Here is a 6,917-nt window from a genome sequence, read left to right as displayed (position 1 = left end):
TCAACTCATTTGCCAACCTTGGCCATGTGTAGAGGAAATAAGAGGCATGTGTGCGTGATAATTAAAGGCAGGATAAATGCACGGGGGGCCAGTGCTTCCCTCCACAGCTGCGGTGCCCCCAGGACAGCCCGAGCTTGGTGCCTGCAGGCAGGTGCCGCCCGGGGGATGCCTGCTGCTGCAGAGGGAAACACCAGCCCCCCTACAGCCCAGGGACCACTCCATCTGCTGGCAGCTTGCCCTCCCTCCCCCACCACCGGAGAGGCAGGTATGTCAGCGAGGTGTGTGCACGAGATGGGGGGTTTAAATCAGCCATAAACTAAAGAGGCGTTTTTAAAAACCTACTGCTTCAGTTTAGGGTCCCTGTTTCACCTACACATGCCCCTTAACTCCAGGAAACAAGGAAAGGCAGTTTGGGAGGTTGTAAGGCACAAAACACTTCCTTAATGTCTAAAGCAAAGAATCTTTCTCCTGTTCCTGCCACATCTTTACCTTCAAAAGAAACCAATGTTGTCAACCTCCTAAAACATTGTCTAGACTTGTTATCATTGGTATGTTTTCCAATCCTTCATCAAGCATGTAAGCTTGACCATTTTTCCATCAAATTAGGTGTCACAAACCATAATATCTAATCTCTACAAGTATCTATACCTAATTTCTATATGCCTTCCCTTACCACACAAAGGCCCTTTTTTGCTGGAGTATTTAGACTTCATTGGCGCCCAACAAATTCTATATCCAGAAAGGAATCTGACCTCAGATATTTTGTTTAATATTGGACTGCGATGTGTCCAAGCTATTTGGTTGGCTTCTGGCCAGTTTTAGAGGCTTCCAAGTATAAATACATTTGGAGAATAGTATGGCATCAGAGTATTGGTTACCTAGCACTTTTCTTCCTTTCTGATTCTCTTCATAAATCCCAAGGAACTCTGCTCTGTAGTTCTGACAGGTGCTTTACTACAAGCTTTGCTTGCCTTGTGGGGACACTTTGAGCACCTAGGAGCACTTCAAGCTTTTTGGTGGCTTGATGAGCCACCAAAAGATAACTCCCCTGGGCTCTTCTAGCCCCATTTCAAATGAACATTCTGCAGAGAAGAACACACTGTCAATAAAAAAAAGCAGAGGATTAGACAGTTAAGCACTTCATACAAAACTTATCAATTAAGATTTATCCATAGGAAGGCAAAGTTCTTTGGGTAGATGTGATGTATTTTATTAGATCAACTGAGTAGCTGGAAAAAGATCTTAGCAAGCTTTTGGGCGCAGTCATCCTTCTTCAGGCATAGGGACTCTCTGCTGTTCTGACTTCCTTTGCCTGAAGAAGGGTGATTGTGCCCAAAAGCTTGCAAATAACCTTTTTCAACTACTCAGTTGGTCTAATAAAATATATGACATCTACCCAAACAACCTTCCCTGCCTAATATGTCCTTAGACTAACATGGCAACAACCAAAAACCCAGCAAGATTTATTCATGATATTCTAGAAAGTCATCTGTTTGTACCGGGTGCTGCTGCTCCTTTTTTCTAGGTGTTGCCAGAACTGATTGTTTTAAGATACTTGACAGAAGGCAAAAATTCAGGCCACTGGATGGGAGAACACAACCCAAGGGCAAATTTTGTCTCTGCTTCAGGATTTAGTATAGTTCCTATGGGCAGGCACTCCAACCTTCCCCAGGACTCTAGTCTAGCAATCAGCAACCTTTTAAGGCTGAGGGCTGGATGGACCCAGTTTGCATAAGAGGCAGGTGGGAAGGTGAGCACTAGGACCTAGCTGCTGCCACTACTTTTCCCAGTGGTGGCACAGGAAAAAGGCCTGCCTGCCCTTGGCACTTCTCTCCATGACAGCATAAGAAAATGACTGCTGCCAAAGACCGTACCACCCAAATCTGCCAAAGTCCCATGTCAGTGGATTAGATCAAATGTGTCTGTGGGATGTAGGTTGCTGACCCCTGCCCTAGTCCATGGAATAAGACCTGTGGAGCACACTGATGCAAGCATGGGATTTCACAGTGTTTAATGTCATGAACACAAACCCCCAATAATCCAGCTACTATAAGCAAGAAGGACAATGTTTCAGATGGGTCTGCTTACTCAGCTTACCATGCCTTTCAGGTAGGGCAGTATGATTCGGCAAATCTGGCCGGACAGCCAAATGATTCAGCCCAACCCTGACAGCTGGACCAGATATATGATGGAACAAAACCTTAACCCTCCCCCCCCCCATCCAAAAAACCCAAAAAGACAAAAAAGAAAAACTATGCAGCTGGAGCATTCACACATTAATTGAATTGGACAGGTTGTGACAGTTTATTCTTTGACACTAACCCCTTACTGACCTGTCCAGCCTTGGGCAAGAAGCTCAGCATGTTTTTGAGGAAGGCAAGTCACCCATTTAGAAAGCACACAGCTGAGGACAGAAGAGGAGCAACTTGTGTGATGTGTACACACAGCGGAATCCAATTCAATGTTTGCCAAATGAAAAAAAAAAAAATCAGCACGAAAGAGTTTTGAATAGTGTGAGGGATTGTTAGAGGATAAAAACAAGCCACTACTAAGAAATATGCATCTTTTTAATCCCAGTGTATAAACAGGGGCTTTTTAAATATATGGAATAGATAAATATATCCTACGGCAGCTTTAAAAAAAACCAGACTGTATAAAACAGCTGTTGCAATAGATAGAAGAGTCATTTCCCCCCAACACTGAAGTTTACAAGCTCTGCTACAATTAAAGTGGACAACATCCAGCTGCAGGCAGCCAGGCACACAAAGCAGGAATAAGACACCCTCACAGTTCACCCTGCGTGCTTAGGTTGGGAATCATAAGTCTGTGCAAAGGAGCAGTTACTCTTCTTTATTATATTCAACCTATTTCAAGTGAATTCAGTGCTGTAACTGTTCTGCTGATGACTGTGGCTCTCTTTCCATGGAAAAGGTATGGTACAGCAGCCAGCAGTTGTGCAAGCATCCTCACCTCTGCTCCCCTGGAGACAGCCTTTTTAATATTTGAACATTTCAATCTTTAGGGCCGTTTAAATCTCTGACCCCTGCTGAGACCATCTGCAAGAGCACCAATCTCTCCTACTCAGAAGCATGTATTGCATGCCAGAGTGCTTTGGAAATCAGGCAAGCAAGCAAATTGAACTGGTAGGTTACTCCTGAACAGAGCAGTCAGAAATATTGTTGCGTGTCCTTTAAGAATTCTTTACCTTTTTCTCAAACGTATTCATTCTTCAGTGCGGTCAGCTTATCCATGGCAGACAAGCATTTTTCTAAGCACACAACAAGTAGGGGCAAGCTCTGGCTGCCAAATTTATCATTTCATTTTTTACTGAACAGCTTCCAGAGACCCAACCAAAACTGGGCCCCAGTTATTTTTAGGCATTGTGTGTAAGGACAGAGAGAGAGACAGTCAGGTTAGTCTGAAGCCAGGAAGAAGGCAAGGTAGAGGCTCACTTTACAGATTAACTGTATCAGTTTCCTGGGCAAAAGCACTACCCTCTCTCTTTCATTCCCTTCTGCCCCACTTCCTTGTCTTTTATATTTAAATCATACCTAGTTTATGGTCTGCTTTCTGTATGTCCATTTGTACCATCTGACAAAGTGAGCTCTTGCTCACAAATCTCTGATTCAGTTAGTTTTAAGATGCACCTCTACCCTGCCTTCTGAGTAAGAGAACATGAGGCCACTGCTGCCCTGAAGAGTTTACAACCAAATCAGACAGTGCTGTTGGAGGAGTGGAAATACTAGCTCCATTCACCATCTGTAAAATGAGAAGACAAAGGAGCAGATGCGCCGCCCAAGATCACAAAGGAAATTGGCAGCAGTTGTACGAAATGAACTCAGTTCTTCAGGGTCTCAGCCCAGAACCTTATACACAACAGGATCCTCCTCCTGCCAATGTATGTCTCTGCTTTCATTTACCCCTTTTATACCTCTATAAGAATCACGCCTTCACCCTGGCCTCTTCTTCCTTCTCAAGAATCCTGAGAAGTCATGCATTTTGCATTACATGCAAAGGGAACTGCATCTGGAGTCAGCCACCATGCCCCAAAGAGTCCTGCTAACATAGGACTGCCAAGTATTGGTCTCTGTACTGTCCCTTTAATACTGCATGTGGCCTTAAAAGCATGTTTCATTAAGGACTCTGAGGACTGACCCTTCAACTTCTAAAATCAACACCAGGAGAGTGGGAGTGTTGGTTTCCTGGTGGAGACCAGTTTAGAGCTTTGAGACTCTCAAACAGCTTCCAATTAGAGAACTTGGTTCCTCATTTCATGGGACAGATTCATACCTTCATCCCTAAGTGTCAGACTCTACACTCTGGGCTGGTGACACCTTTAGTTTACCACCTTGTGAAATGGTCATTGTAGAACAATGTCTTGACTGTAAAAAGTGGAAGGTCGGATTTTAATTCAAGTAACTCTCAATCTTGTAACAAACCTATTATTTCAAGGGCTAGCCTTTTCTATGCAGGATTATTTTCCTAGTTAGTAGCCAAAACAGACTGAATCCTCCAGCCAAGAGTTCAGGCAGGATGGAGTGGTTTTCCTACTGGCTGCTGTACCCCTCCAGGCTTTGAACTACTAGCATAAGAGCCGTCATCACACTATTAAAAATAGTTTTCTTTACATTATCATGGTCTGGGAACAGCAAGAAGTTTGTTTAGCTTGTGATTTTTATTTTTAGCTGTCCCTGGCTGGAATTCAAAAGAAAAGAAACACTTTTGTCAATGATGTGCTCAGTTTAGTCTCATGTAGATAACCAACATTTGCTTGGCATGCTTTTAATAGGGTGAGAGTTTAAGATTACTGTAGCTATTCCTACCTTATCTTCCCAGCAGAAAGTTTCAAGAAAGCATTTTACTGATGAAGCTTTTGGACTCTGGTATAACTTCATGCTGCATAGCATGCATCGCTCCCTTCTATAGAGCACCAGAGCACGGAGGAGAAACCAGCAGCTTTGCTAACCGAACATACTTGTACTAATGCAGATAAGTTTACCTTGGCTGTAGGCAGCTTCTGTTAGCTTGGCAGGCTGTTTCTTTGGCTGCTCTGTTGAAGTTTCATGTCCATCACTATTTGCCTGAAGTGCACATGTTTGTCTCTGTAGCGAGATGTACAGTAATGCTTTTCAAGCTATAGTTTAAAGAAGAACATCCTCAGTAACATAGTCTACATAAAAGTGCACTCTTTGAGAAGGCAAAATGATGGATTTCTAAATCCTGATGACGAGCCAGTTAAATAATAGTCTTTGCTCAGGAAGAGATACAGCCATTTTAAACCTTTCAAATGAAGCCTTTTGTAGAGGAAGGCATGAAGGGGAGGGAACAAGAGTGAAACCTCCTGCTGAGCACTTGTCAGCAGCAACAAGGGCCGGGTGCAATTTTGGGGTACTAAATACATCTCACTTGGACTTGAGCCCCCACCCAGACCACCTGGGAAGCACTAAATAAATCACTAGGGTATCCAATAATGCCAATAATTCTTCCCTCAAAAGCACTATGAACACAAATCCCTGATTTACTATGGAGGCAAACACCAGAACAAGACATACAGTCAAGAAAAAACAAAACACAGTCCTGGTTCAAAGTATTCCCTGTATCACCCCTATCCCTATCGGTGAAATTTCAACCCCAGGCTTGGCAGTCCGAGAGTGGGGGAGTGTAACAGGGGGCCTGCTCAGGGCCAATCTTGCTGTGGCCAGCCCACCTATTCCTGGGTGAACCGCCCACGTTCTCACTTGCCACGCCTTGATGTTAATTGATTAATAGAGTTGTTAATAAGCGGGAAGCTGCCCATTTTCTGCCCCAATGCCAGAAGGCGCTATCTGCAGCTCCATTCCTCCCCTACAGCACAGCCCAAGCCTCACAGATAGCATCACAATGTTCCTTTAATCACCTGCCCCCACACCAGGCCCCAGATTCCTCCTACTGAACCCCACCTGGATTCCTTCCCTCAAGCGGCCTCTTCCGCCATCATACTGGGCAGCATAGCTCCCTGAACTGGTTCTCCTTCGGGTGTGGTCCCACCACCAAGACCTTCAGTTCATCTAGCCCTGGCCCACCTCCAGGCCAGTTGGGACCCCAGGCTCTCAGCTCTTAGGCATCCCTCGTGGTGGGCCCTTGGCCCTTTGACCCTTCTGGTCCTGGCCCCAGCATGGGTGTACCAGACAGGCCTGAGGCTATGGCCCTTACTCTCAATCCCCAAGGGTCCACCCTCTGGGCTCTCCAAACAAAGGGGTCACCCACCTGGTCGTGGGGGCTAGGGGTTAAGGCACCGACCCGCCTTTCACCAGGGTGGTAACTGGCCTGGCATTTCCTGGGGGCTCCCACACCACTGAGAGCCCCACCAGGCCATCCGCTCCCGGCAGGGTGCAGCTTTAGGTCATACCCAGGACCAGGAGCCACCTATCCCTTACCTCCAGATGACACCAGCAACCCTCTGGCCAGGCAATGTTGTTGCCTCACCCCTCAGCATCAGAACTGCCCTGTTTATATGGGCAGCCCTGAATCTAAAATGGCTGCCCTAATCAGGCACCTGCCAGCTGCTGCCTTCTGGCCCTTAAAGTGGCAGGCATAAACAGTCAGTTTATGCTGCCACAGGGAGTCTCAACCCAAAAGAGGTTAGTCCCTGGGAATGTGGGTGCATCATCTCCCTCACGGTCGCTGTCTGCTGGGGGTTCTAGTTCCCTCTGCGTTGCAAAGGGTCCTTCAGTGAGTTGATGCAAGTGTGCAGAGGTGCTGGGGAGCACAGATCTCTGCTCCTGCCTGAGTGGCTGTGGGGGCAAGCTCCTGCCCGGGGTTCCCAGTCCAAACCCCACACGGCTACTTGACTCAAAACCCTGATACTCTGTACCATCTGGCCTCAGGCTCCTGCATGCTTTCCAGCATTCCCCTGCCCCTCTGCAGAGGGGACCCAG

The 6,917-nt window shown here is 46.3% G+C and overlaps 1 long non-coding RNA gene across 1 annotated transcript; it reads right to left on the bottom strand.

Moving 5' to 3' along the window:
- Positions 1-730: 730 nt before the first annotated feature.
- Positions 731-6,501, bottom strand: LOC132250165 (uncharacterized). Its single transcript, XR_009461789.1, has 3 exons — positions 6,417-6,501; positions 5,000-5,134; positions 731-1,099 (listed from the first exon to the last, which is right to left on the bottom strand). It is a non-coding gene; the product is annotated as an uncharacterized LOC132250165 (long non-coding RNA).
- Positions 6,502-6,917: the final 416 nt, after the last annotated feature.

The sequence above is a fragment of the Alligator mississippiensis genome, chromosome 4 (genome assembly GCF_030867095.1).
Source record: "Alligator mississippiensis isolate rAllMis1 chromosome 4, rAllMis1, whole genome shotgun sequence".
Taxonomy (NCBI): domain Eukaryota; kingdom Metazoa; phylum Chordata; order Crocodylia; family Alligatoridae; genus Alligator; species Alligator mississippiensis.
The sequence above is the reverse complement of the archived record's forward strand: the minus strand, read 5'-3'. Positions and strand labels throughout refer to the sequence as shown.